Genomic DNA, 14,559 nt, shown 5'->3' with positions numbered 1-14,559 from the left:
TAATAAAGAGCGTCGGCGGCTCAGTTGGTTAGACCCCCGGACTTCACCGCAGAGGTCCGGGGTTCAATCCCTGAGCCGGTACCTCTGGAAATTTTTCAATGTACCTTTACCGAGGTTCTGGTGGTTCGGAACCCACCTTATGCTGTAGGTCCCCCCATCGTGTACTTAACTGCAACTCAGTCCGTCAATGATGGGGTAAAACCATGCTTTGTCCAATATGTCTGGGCAGACTGCTTTTATCAGATCACTTGATTGCATTATAAAAATGCGTCCGTGGCTGATGATATATACCGGGACAGCCCCGTGCAAAAATGATCAAATAAAAATCCATCTCTAACTAAAAAATGCCTTCGACATGTTGGGCAGTATAAGCCTGTGACAACATTTCAACAATGAATGTTGTCACCTCCAATGTTCGTGGCCGCTCGTAATTGTATACTTTCAGCATCATCGCAGGAGGTTTCAAGCATCGTATTAAATTGTTTGAATTAACTTATAACATTCTAATCTTATCAGTCACTTTACTTAGAACGTGGCTATGGTGTATAACCAGGTTCACCCGAGTAAAAGTTTAATAAAACATATACTAATTACAGCTACAATTACTTTTTGAAAATAATAACTTTTTACATTGACAGTCATAAAAGTGGACCCTAGGGTGCCTAAGACTTGACTAACTAAAAATCTTATTCGACAGGAGAAAGAAATTGTACCATACGTTGCTTTTTTACAAACTATTCGCTAAACATTAAAAATGCCTAAGTAAGACTCGTTTTGAATTTAATTTCTATTTATTCTCCTTTACGCGCCTTGAACGTAAAAGAAGATAAATAATTTGATCTTCGATTATACTTTTGATATTTATCAATTTTATTAAATGAACAGATTTCAAATTCATACTAAAAAGCTAGACTATCTACTAACACTCTTTTAAATCAGAGGAAAAGGTTTATTCCTTTGAATAAAAAAAATTTGGGTACTGAAATTATTCTTTAAATATGTATTAAAAAAAAACTTGGATCTCCTCAGGTGTTTGGGGAATTATTTTTACACCTGAAAGCCGATAAACATATCCCAATTATTCCAGTCTACTTAAAACAAAAGTCGTAATTTTCTTTCAATTTCCTTTAACAATATGGCTTATTTCATTTCTAGAACGATTATTTCGTATTTGTAATTGTTTTATGGAAATTATTTGATTCAGAAAGTAGTAAATTCATTCTCACTTATTCATTTTGCAAATTGAAATTAATTAAGTAGACATATATTTTTTATTACATTATTTGAACTGAATTAACATTTCCTAAATACTATTCATAAACGTATTGATTAGAAATATTGTGAATACATTTTGAAATAATTTCAGCTACTATAAAATAAAATTCATTACTATTTCAACAAACATTTTCGATTGCCTAGAAGCGAGTAAATACGTTTTATTGTGGTATGATTTCAATAACGAAAATTAATTTAAAATGAATTATTAAAAGTTAAAAGATTTAGAAGTAAAAAACTGAAAATTGGTTTGTTAACGATCGAAATAGATAACAATTAAACTATCTCAAATCGGTGCCTCAGTTATAGAATAATTTCTTAAATTTAGAATTTTGACAATTTTAGTGTTAAATTTTCATGTTAAATTTTCGATTTTATCCTTTTAGATTTAAAATTTATTTAAAATCGCAATTTTTCATTTAATTACAATTTTATATCCTAGAATTCCAGAAGAATTGAATTTAAAACATTAAACTAACCTTGCAATTTCAAATTGTCCAATTTTAATCGCTTTGAACTAAAATGATTTGATTTCAAAAGTTTTTAATTTTTTATGATTTAATTTTGATTTCTTTTACCTCGGATACTATTTCATATTGTATTATTTTTAAATGATCGAATTTTCAAAGTTCTAATCTGAAAATATTCCATCTTTAAAGTTCTGAAATTGTCAATTTTCAAAATTTTAATCTGAAATCTTTCAGTTTCGAGATTCTTTAGTTCAAAATAAAATTGTTCATTTTTGAATGTTTTGAGTTATAGATGATACAATTTCAGCTCTTTTCTAATGCACTAATCTAGTTTTAAAATTTTTATTCTGAATCTTTGAAATATTGAGAGCTTTTGATTTTAATCTGTTTCATTTTAAATAATTTAACAATAAATGCTTTTTTTAATACTTAATATTCCGAAATTTATTCAATATTGGATTTTTCGATTTTCTATATTTTTGGCGTTTGGAAATAAAAAGCTAGAACTCCATTTTCTGTAAGCCTCGCTAATATAACATTCTGTTTATTTCAATTAAATATGTTCATTTTCAAGAGATTATTCCCTAAGCTTTATTTTCAATAATTTTTACTTCTATACTTTTACAAGATATTAAGATAAATTGTAAAATTAATTAAAAAATAACGAGTAACATTTTGACCAACGGAAGTAGTTTCGACTTGTCCTGCATTGCTAGTTCTTACAACGTGAAAGATCGATACTCTACTTGATAGAAGTGAGATAAGAAAACATCAGGGGACCTTAAAGCAGGGAAAAAGTTTAATTACCTCAAAACATTCTTATCTTAAAAAAAACAATAAAGATGTATTATAATTATTTTTAATGTATTTTAGATAATTGATTATTGTATCCAATTCAATATATTTGCTTGAATGTATTTAGCCTTTTCATGTAAAGTTCACCCACTTATCCTAATCATTCTCTGACTTTTAGATCCTCCATGTTTCTCAAGGTTTTAATTACTTCTTCTCCATGGAATCAAATAAGGAAAGAATTAACGTCAAACAGAATCAAGTAAGGTTTCCCACCATTGGGGTCTTCTTTGAGTTTCTGAAAGATATTCACGCCCGTTTGGTGATTACGGACACAAGGGCCGACTAATTGCACATTCAGTAAAGATTAACAACTTCCGCGTCTGTTTCGAACAACACCGCCTCAATTTTATGACTCACTACTCCCCTAAATACTTAAAATAAGTAAATTATCCATATTGTGTATAAGATCAATTTCCTCTAACTTCGTGCTCGGATTAGAAAATCATAAAATCGGGGAAAACACTAAACGACGTCAACATTGAAAAAGATCGAGCTTCTACATTCCGATCATTGTTACAGCATTTAAAAATTATTATCAACTAAACATATTAATTTTCTAAATCCATAAAATTAGATGCAAGTTTTTATTTTACAACTAAACCTATCTTAAGCTAGGGATAGACAGTGCATGAGAGGGAAAACACTAAAAACTCTAGGATCAATTTTATTGCGGGTAATTTCAAGATGGTGTTCCATCTCGCTCGTAGTTGGGGTATCGAACTCGTCGATTGTTTTTGCCGCATAACTCTAAAAATAATTAACAGTATATGATGTTTCGTACCCCAAGTCCGAGGGGAGCGATACCTTGTAAAGTGGTACCATTCACACTGCCAATAATAATTTTTGTTGCAGGTATATGGTACCCTGAATATAAAGTTATGTTCACACTTTCTTTTGACAGTAAAAGAGGCGCACCTTTGATTTTGCTTTTCTATATATGCGATATTTACTTCTTATAACAAAAAATACAGAAGCTGGCAACTAAAAAATCTAAAACTTCAGTAGAAAACTCCGGAAGAAGTAATATCGTGTTCTAAATAGAGAATTAAGGGTGCACCGCTTTCTCCCGCATACGCGTCTCTTCGCACTTTTCTATGGTACATAAAATGACCAATCCATTTAAAATCAGGCCGTTTCTGCACTTCGAATTATGGAATCTCTCGAGGACAACAAGCGTTATTTTTTAGAGGAAATTGGCCAACACGTATTTTTCGCATTTTCGAAAAACAAATTTTCTACAAGGTTATGCGTTTTTGAATTTTGTCTCTGTTTTTCAAGAAAACGAAAATTTTGGTTTAAACATGTGCGATTCCTAATCTAATTGAACGATTTCAGATTTCTGGTAATAGCAACTTTTCTTAGCTATTTTTTACAGTTTCTACTTACATAAGGAAAATTTCCTGTCAGTTTGTGCGAAAAAAAACACTTGTGAGGCCGGGAGAATGTTTTTTCCTAAAAATCTAACTTTTTTATTTTATCGCGTAAACCTTACTAGATGTCACTAATAAGTAACAGTTAGTTTTTACAGAAATTTTTTCAGATGCACAAACTTTTTAAAGATTTTTTCGTATTTGTATTTTCATGAGACAAAAATGAGAAAATTCCATTTACAAAGTTTAAATATAAAATTTGAGTTTTTGTTTTCTTTAATAAACAGAGCATAAAATTTAAATACGCATAACTTAAGGAAAAACGGATTGAGTCCATTAAATCATTTAAAAGCGAATAGCATAAAGGAAATAAATTCCAATTTTCATTTTTGTACATGTTAGTTTAATATTCCTTATGAAATATTTAAAAATAAAGAGTAATTTAAACATCTGCACATTTCTGTTTCTTAATTTTTTCAGTCCAATACTATCTACGAAATGAAAAACTTATTGAACTACTTAGCATGTATCCAAATTATTAACTTATGTTAAAAATTTTGATAACAGTTTGATCATATTAGGCTTATGATTGAAATTTTTAATTTTTCGTCATATTAACTGTACATGATTAAAATTTTTTTTTGAATGCAGTAATTTAAAATAGCTGAAATTTGGTAGTATGGAATTAAAGATAGAATTTATATTTGATTAGGATCACCCTCAGTTTTGAAAACCAAATATTTTTTAATTTGTTTTTATTATATTATATTGTTTATTTTTAATTTTTCACGATTATTTAAATACACTAACTCCCGAAATAATCATCCTCAGCGTCATAGCGAAACCGTGCTTAACTCAGGAGTTGAGTATATTGTTAATGCACTTTTTTTTAAATAGCTGGCTATTAAAAATTTGTGTTTAAAACTCGAATAATTGAAAGCTAAAAAGTTTCATTATTAGTGCATTCTATTTTAATGAAATAATTTAACTCTTTATTCTGAATACTTTGAAAACGATTGCTTAAAAATGTTAACCTGTCACACCTTGATATTTTTGAACTCGAATTAATCATCAAGATTTTTCGGGACAAAAAAAAGTTTGTTTGATTTCGAATAACATTTTTAGGTCTAAGAACTATTGCAATTTATTTTTACTCTGAAATTTAAAGTAACTCGATTTCGAATACTGAAATTTTTACGACATAAATGGAATTCGAAATTCTAAATTCTTGAAATTCTAAATTAGATTCCGTAGAACCCTGTGAGGCCGATTTTTGAAAATAAAAATTTTTAAGAATAGTACTTTGAGTTGCAAAATGTCAAAAAACCTTACTTTTTTATATTTTCGTTAATTCCTTTCCCTCATTCATTAACAATTTCCCAAAAATGATAGAATTAGTAAAATGACATTCGCTAAAACTATTTCGATACCGCGGATGAAGTTTGTTTACTAATTCTTATCAACAAATTAATAAGCAGAGTGGATTTTTGTTGCATTTTGATACCTGGGAGTAATTTTTAACTTGATTTTTTCGTGGAATGTTGTGTAATCAATGTTTTATCTTAAGTAATTACTAAAAGATTACATTTTTTATTCTTATAAACAATTTTCATAAAAAATTCATCAAATAAACGCTGTTGTATATAGAAAATTAGTTTCTTTTCAGCGCAATCGTTTACTTTACCCTGAAAAATAGTACTTTGGCTGGATATAATGACTACTAATGACATTCTTTATTGTTATATACAATTAGGATAAACAAATTCATTAAATAGGTGCTATCAGATACAGAATATCCATTTTATAGCAAAATCGCTTATCTCACCCTCGAAGAATAATATTTAAACAGAATATATTTACACTTCGGAACTCTTTGAACCTAATTTCCTCTTTCGCCCCAGTGTGGTTCAGTTTAAACATTTTTTCGCTGTTAGGTTTTACGTTTGAATTTTGCTCTGGTCGACCCAATTACTACGTACGAAAGGCTACGATTTTGCAGTATTCGTTTGCTAAAAGAATTAATGCCAAAGGAAATCTTCGAAAAAAGTTCTTTCTATAAGTAGAGTCAAAGCAGCAAATTCCTCACAAGTCTCCCAGGCTTGGAATTGGGTGTAACTGCACGCGAGTGAAACGCGAGAATGTGCTTTGCTATGGTTGAACCCTAACCTCAAAGCGCATTTCCTTTTAGAAAAAATACTTTGAATTCAAAGTTCTGAATTCTAGATTCACACAAAAGCACATCCAGGCTTTCCACTGCATAATAGTGAATGTATATAATCATATTTTTTATCGCAATTTTATTGCACTTTGTAGATTAATTTTTTCGCGTATAATAAATTCTCTTCAACTTTTTCTGAAGAGAATAACCGCGTTCTAAATTCTTAAAATGAAAAAAGTGTAAAACGATTAGAATTATAAGTACAATTATAAAAGTTCATCTTCATTAAAGTCAAATGTTGTCAAAAACTATGACAAGGAAGTTCTACCCCTTTGTATACCTTTTAAATTAAATATAAAGTAGAGACGACATGTTATCATTTCATCAGAATTAATTGTGATGAAAATTGCAGTAGTAAATTGATAAATTATAGAAAATACTTTATGTAATTTCGGATACTGCAATCAATTCGAAATTTTCTTGCAGTAAGATTTTTCAGTTACTCAATTTTCAAAATTTGTACCTTTTTAATTGGAAAGTTAAAACTATTTGAATAAAAGCCTTGAACGCTTTTAACGCTTTTAACTTAATTTGATATTTTTAAGATTTTGTAATCCTTTAGTGTAGAACTTTTCACAATTTCGCAATTTTCACTTTTATAGAAGTTTCTAAATTTTGTCATCTTCCAAACAGAAATTTGATATTTTTTAGACTTGAAAAAAAATGTTTGACAAAACTGTAAAAATGATAGAAACTTGAAATCTGATACGATGGCCCCCTATCCGATTATAGCCCAGCCAAGTTTCGCTTAACTTGGGTTATTGATATTAAAGCCTTTGACAATTCCATGTAATATATATCCATACAATTGTGTGTTATTCCTTCAATTTATGATGTAATTATTTTAATTGTTCACGTTATCATGCTATACAGGGTTTGCTTGATAAAGTTTTTATGTTAAGGATCTTTAAATTTCTTTGTTTCCGCACCAATTATCCCTGTGAATTTTTTGAAATATTGTACGTAACACTTTAAAACCTATTAAATGTTGAGTGCCAAAACTTTTATTTTTACAATTTATATGTGTACATTTTAGATTAAAAATTTCTCGACTTGGAATGCTTTAATTTGAAATTATTCACTTTTCTATGATCCCTATTAATTCTTGTTGAAAAATTTAGTTTGGACGAATCAAGGTTTAGTTCGAATGAAACTTTTAGTTTGAAATCTTCCAAATTGACACGATTACAATGATAAAATTGAAAGATTTTCGTAATTTTAATGCATATTAGGTGCATTCCAAAATTATTGTAATTCAAATTTTGAATTCTTTTGATTTAAACATAGGTTCTACTCTAATAGATTTAAAATTCAAGTATCTATTTATATTGTAGCCTATTTAAATTGAAAATTTCCTCATTATCGCGATTTACAGAATTCTTCAAGGTATGAATTTGGTTACTTCTTATGTTTTTGAAAGTTTAGATCGTAATATTTTAAGCTTCACAATAGGTGTACCCCATAATTGTTTTATTTTTAAATATAAAACTAATCAATTTAAAATTATTTATATAATATGACAATAAGTGAAAAGGTTTTTTTTTTAGAAATTTTATTTGAAAAAGAATTTTGTGTTTATGTCGCGCCATGCCGCCAACCAGATATTGCGAAATAGGCTTTTAATATTTTCTAAACAAGCTGGAGGTTAATGTTTTTATAAAAAAATGGAAACAAAAAAGTGCTGAGACTGGTGCATTGTGTCCAGATGTTAAAATCCCAGCATTAAATATTCTTAAAAAATATTTCTATGCATATCCAATGGCGAAATACGAAAAAAAGGTTATGTCTCTGTCCGGCATGACATGTTCCCTACAAAATTAAGAGTACAAGTAAACTGTTGCTACAATCTTGTCAACTATTAAAACTTTAGAATATATATTTATTTTTTGACACATAAACATAAAATATACTTTATTTCTTGCTACTCCATAAAACAAATTCTTTTAGCCTAAAATGTTGACGATCAATCATTTGTGTGCTTTGAACAAACTGATACGTGTATTTCTTTAGCTTTGAAAGCATACGACGTCATTACACTTGTTTCACGCTTTAAGTGCACCAGTAGTTTTTTTAATCGACATTTGCGGTCGATATTAGGTCAAAGGCTATTAAAACGTAACTTTCAACAAATGGAATTTTTGAATTCATAGTTATGTATAGCGTTTGCTTAGAGCATTTTCTTATAAAGCCTGTTTAAATGTAAATTTGCTATATACTTTTTTTGAATCGCAGAAGAATATTCCTTAACTATAGAATCTTGGGAAATTTAAATTTACAAACTTGTTTTAAGAACGCGAATGAAGATTGCTATACTTATTGTTTATTACTTATTGCTATATTATACTATTTTATTCCACCTTTTTTTATTTAATTACATAAATGATGAGACTCAAATTTTTTTATGTGATAGTGCATGCATCCCTACTCTAAACTAGTATAAGCTTGAATTCCAACGACTGTCGTTAAAATGCGAATAGGGAATTAAACAGTGGAGAGAGAAATGAGAATCAGGAAGGACGCGTTTACGTGCCACACAGCATCCGCACATGGTGCATTTCCACTTTCACGGTATAACATCCGTGGCAATTAATTAGTTTAACCGTATTACACCAGAAATTGGGCTTCTCTCACCGGCATTCGTAAATTAATAATAACTGGTGAACCCGTCATACAGAAAAGACGGCGCAATACCGTGCACCGGATGCACCCATCACGAGTTAACATCGTCGTAACGTAGAAACGCCATTCCGTGCTGCACATTTAGCACGCGAAATTAAATTTTTCATAACGCCTATGTTCCAGCAGGCAAATTATTTTTATTACTAAAAGAAAAATCATATACAGCTGAATAGTAAAGCTTATCTCTTATGACCCCTTTGCATATATTTTCTATATTACTATCTTTCATTAGTTAGCAGATATTAAACAGTTTTTACAATTCATGATGATTCTAAATGATTGCGTGCGACTCCGATAAAGTTAACGTGACTTTTTGTCTTTCTATATTATAACAAGTCTCGCGACCACAAAAAGACTGGAGGTTCGGTGATGCTTCAGCTGAAGTAAAAGTTGGCATCATTCAGAACTGAGACTTCAATAGAACTCATGTTGAGGATTCCTTTTCATTTAAGGGCATGCTCTTCGGTGACCACGTGGCCAAACTAGTCCCCGGTTATGAACATTTTTTTGGTGTTAACTGCGTCCACACGAATTGAGATATCGTGTTTAAACTTTAACACATTAAATAAAAAGCACTAGAGAACGTTTGTATACATCAATATATTCGTAATTTTAAAGAAAGTTTATTTATAAATTGGTGGAATAGGATATTATCATTCGAATTATAGCACTTTGCAGATCATTTTTGGTTTGATGCATTTTAGATTTTTTTATTCGCTCATATTGAGCACTGATACCAATTTTATACTAAATCGTCTAAACCTTGAGAAAAATTAATATAAGCAATAAAATTTGCACCTTCGTTGCAAATTAACAAATAAGAATCTGCACACACGTAACCTATCATTATTTTTTGGGCATTTTTAGCGATTTCTAGCGGAGAAAAAAAGAAATTTTGAACGTCGATAAAGTCGAGATCAAGTGACTAAGTTCGTTCATGAAATTTCGGTGTAAAATGATTTTCATTTTTTTGGTGCTAAGAATAAAAGATAAATTTTAAATTGGAAACATAGCAACATCAGCAATGACTAAAATTTACTCGTCGGAGTTCTCCAACCAACTTCCATAATTCTTGACGTTGAATCGATCAGCTGATAACTGTTGTTGACAGTGAACCAACCAGCAGGACTCAGCGTCGGACTCGCCTTGTCTTTCAACCCCGGGCGAAATTTTATTATTATTCTTGGAATTGTTTCATACCAGTACAAAAAATCTACAAGAATATATAACCATTAGAAAATTTTAATTATTTTCTGCAGATGCACATTTCTCAAGATGGGACTTGGACGAATTTTCGAGTATGACATTCTAAGATGTTCCTCGATTTTTTTAAATCGAGGCATCTACTTTATCGACGTTAAAAGTTTATTTCCTAATTCCTGTAGTATTTTACTCGAAAAATTTCTTCGTAATTATGAACATTTCGATATATACAAACGTTCCTTAGTGCTTTCGGTATAACTTCCTAAATCCTGAACACGATATCTCAATCCGTTTGGACGTAGTGAGAACCGAAAATAATGAAAATCATTTCATTCTCCATACAAAATTTTTATGAATGAACTTAGTCACGTGATCTCGACTTTATCGACGGTCAAAGTTTCTTTTTCTCTTCGCTAGAAATCGCTAAAAATGCTCCAAAAATAATTATAGGTTACGTGTATGCAGATAGTTATTTGTTGATTTGCAACGAATGTGCAAATTTTATTGCTCAGATTAATTTTTTTAAAGGTTTAGACGATTTAGTCCAAAACTGGTGCCAGTGCTCAATATACGCGAACCAAAAAATCCGAAATGGATCAAACCAAAAATTATCTGCATAGTGCTATAACTCGAATGGTAATATCCTTTTTAATAGATTTATAAATAAACGTTCTTTAAAACAATAAACACATTATTATTATTATTACACCATTAAGCCATTTCCCTTTCGGGGTAGGCGTGACTCACTCGGCAGGGGAAAGGAGTAGTGTGTGGAAGGCCTTTTGTTTAATCTATCAAATTTTAAACACGATATCTCAATCCGTGTGGACACAGTGAACACCAAAAAAAATGCTCATATCCGGGGACTAGTTTGGTCACGTGGTCACGAAGAGCATGCCCTTAATTGATATCCGATAGATGGCCAGTGCCGGGTACCGAAGTTTTCAACTGCGTAAGTTAAAAAAATTTTTAAGCACATTGAATTGAATGCTAGAAATACCTAATTTATAAAATAATTTAAGGGCATGCGACACAGTGGGATTCCTACATTACCAACCTCTTTTTTCCATTGAACAAAATTTTTTTGTGAACCATAGAACTTTTTTGGCAAATTAAATATCGAACTCAAAATTTGAGGAGAGCATAAGAAGACATTATTCTACGTTTATGTACTGCATTTGAATCGGAATTTAAAAAAAAAATTATTTCTGAAATTTTTTGCCAAATTTCGATTCAAATGCAGTACATAAACGTAGGATAATGTCTTCTAATGCTCTCCTGAAATTTTGAGTTCGATATTTGATTTACAAAAAAAGTTCTATGGTTCAAAAAAAAATTTTGTTCAATAGAAAAAAGAGGTTGGTAATGTAGGAATTCCACTGTGTCGCATGCCCTTAATATGAAAATAATGCTACAGTCACATCTAATGTTATTAGTTTCCAATTAAGGATGACTACTAGCTACTCGTATAATTTTCCCTCGAAGTGAGTCGAGGCAGAAAATGAATTGTGTACAAAAATGTCTTTTAGAACTTACTCTTTATGTCCCTTTAAAACAATCGATCATTTTTGTATCTTTTCAGTCAAATAGGTTCCTTTTGGTTTTTTAATTCTTTGAAATTCTAGAATCAATATGAAATAAAACGCTCCCTAACTAAATAAGTTGGAACAGAAATAACAATTAAGATGATATATAAAATAAGACGATTTTAGAATCAAGCACTGGAAATTGAAGTATTTTTTAATTTTTTTAATTTGCAATTTCCAAATCGAAATCACGTATAGCCATCTTATTTTGTATTACTTTATTTTCAATGTAACATTTCAAAAATTTTCTGATTTTTAGTTGGAGATTAAAAGAGAAACGATTTAAAATTGAAAAAAAATTTGACTCGAATATTTCAAAAATAGATAATAATTCTAAATTAAATGTAATTGATAGTTTAATTGATACTTCTCTAATCAAATAATTTCTATAATAATTTTAAAAGATTAAAATTCTAGAGCTCTGCAATTTAATCTTGAACGCTAGATTTGTTATTTTTCCCCTCTATAAGGTTTAATTTTTAACTGAAAGTAAAATGGTTTAATTTTTAAAGGTTTCATTCACAATTCAAAAATATTTCATTTCAAAACGATTTTAATAACACAATCCTCGGTAACTAAATTTTTTCAGTTTTAAATGAAGTTCGTATTCATTTAATTTTTAAAGTTCCGTAGTGGAAATTTTTTAATTGTTAATCTCTCACATTTAAAGTTACTCTCATGTCCAACATTTTTTCAAGAATAATTTAATTTTGTAAGTTTATGGTTACATTAAAAAAATTAACTATAAAAATTAAGGTAAATTAATTTTCTCATCTTAAACAAACTTCTCTTTATCAATTTTAATGTCGAATTATAATGTTTTCATGTAATATCAATTAAAAATTTTAGAATTTCAGAAGGTTTAATTTCAGAAAGATTTAATTAATTATTCAATTTTTTAATATTTAGTCGTTTCGAATTAGAAATTATTTTAGTTAAAAATTTTCTATTTTTAATTATTAAATTTTCTACATCTTAAAGTAGAAATAATACAATTTCAATTCCTTTAAATTTTAAAATAATTTAATTTTTAAATGCCTCAATCAAAATAACATTGTTTAATCTTGAACCCTCCATTGGAATTAGAAAGCATGTAATTTTAACTATAAAATTTTTCAGTCTTGGGAGCGTTTTATTAAAAATTATTCAAGTTTAAACACTTTGGATTTCAAATTATTCAATTAAAATTCAAAAATTTTATTTAGCTTTTTATTCATCATTGTTTAGAAAAATGTAAAAACTCATTATTTAAAAATCGGTTCAATAATGAATTTTAAAGTTATATATATTTTTAATAATAGCATATAAAAATCCCAACTGCACCTAAATTGTGTTAATTATATATCGTCCCTTCAGATAATATTATAATTACACTTATGAGAACAAAAAAAATTGGTCCGAATTGTGTACATTACGTATCCTTACTAAAATATACAAGCAGACATATTTAAAACATCCCCATCTACATTACCATGGTTGTGAAATATGCAATCTCTCAAGTCTTGAAAAGCGCAATCTATTTCATAAAAATTAAAAAGAAAGTAATGGAAATGAATGTACACTTTCATACGTATGTTTATATCTCGATGGAACCCTCCCAGTAGTAAAGGACTCCATGCAGTCAGACATGAGAGCTCAAGTTGCTCTATATTAAATTGTCGTTCTCTTCTACTAATTCTGAACCGAAAAATGCTCTTTCACTCTTCAAAGGTATACACAGCTAATTTAGAAAGAATTCCTTGTTATCAATTAAAATTTATAGAGGCTTTTCATGAATGAAGGATGATTCTTCTCTTTTTTCGTGCACTTCATATTGACATATAAGCAGAATTTTTTTCAGAACAGCTGTGAACTGCTCTTTGTATACTTGGTTTTCGTAATAAAAAAACAATGATATACAGATCCTTGGGCTTATTGTACGCCGATCAAGCTTTGATACCTTTGAGCATGATTGCGTTCAATGATCCTCAAAAGTGCTGAGCCGTTGTCTGACGTTATAAATTTCCGACCAAGTGGTGCTTTGAATATTCGATGCAATGTAAATATCTCAGCATTTAACGTATGGGGAAAACGCTATCAAAAGAGCGAACTCGATATGCTGATGTTATTCTAGGATAAAATATCAGTCAGTGCAAAACTAACAAAATTTGCATTTGAGATTATTCATGTTAGAAATCTACTGTGCTTAAGATCTTGCACGTTTCTTTTTCGGTGAAAATTGATGTTTTATTTATATTTTGTAAACCTTTGTTTAATTTAGAATAATCTTTTTCATTGAATGTTCATATTTTCGTGTCGAAAATGCAGCTATTTTGTGAGATATTTCCCTTTTTTGTTTTAAAATTAAATTATTTGGTGAAAAATAATCTTTTTGGAGAACAAATCATATATACGTCTTGAAAAGTTGACTGTTGCATTTTTGGTTAAGAATTCATCTTTTTGAGAAACATTTAATTATTTTCTTTAATATTCAATAATTTGATAAAAAGGCTTTTTGTGGATGCGCAAACTATTTTTGATTGAAAATTATTTCTTTTTGTTTGTAAAATATACTATCATAGTTTTTCCTGGAGCAAGGTGAATCTAAAGTTAATTATTTGGAAAGAAAAAACCATTAAGTTACCGAGCCATACAGATATATACGAGGGTAGTTTAATAAGTCCTTAGAATGACCAACAGATGGCGCACGAATCGCTCAAAATCATCTGTTTTCAGTCAGCACCACTCCTGACTTGATATATGGTGCAGTCACAGTCCACATCTTCTGAGTTTACGTGTTTTTATAACCAATTGAAACAAAAAATCAAACATTTTCATTTAAAGAGTTTAACTCCATATGAGATAAAAAATGAATTGGACTCAGTTCATGGCACATCTGCCCCTGCCTTAGCAACGGTTTATAA

The 14,559-nt window shown here is 29.5% G+C and overlaps 1 protein-coding gene across 1 annotated transcript in view; it reads left to right on the top strand.

Moving 5' to 3' along the window:
• LOC117172075 (pro-resilin-like) overlaps window positions 1-14,559 on the top strand; it is a 23,106-nt gene that overhangs the window by 3,823 nt on the left and 4,724 nt on the right. The window lies entirely within an intron of this gene.

Source organism: Belonocnema kinseyi, chromosome 4, assembly GCF_010883055.1.
Source record: "Belonocnema kinseyi isolate 2016_QV_RU_SX_M_011 chromosome 4, B_treatae_v1, whole genome shotgun sequence".
Classification (NCBI taxonomy): Eukaryota; Metazoa; Arthropoda; class Insecta; order Hymenoptera; family Cynipidae; genus Belonocnema; species Belonocnema kinseyi.
This window is presented reverse-complemented; position numbering and strand designations above follow the sequence as displayed.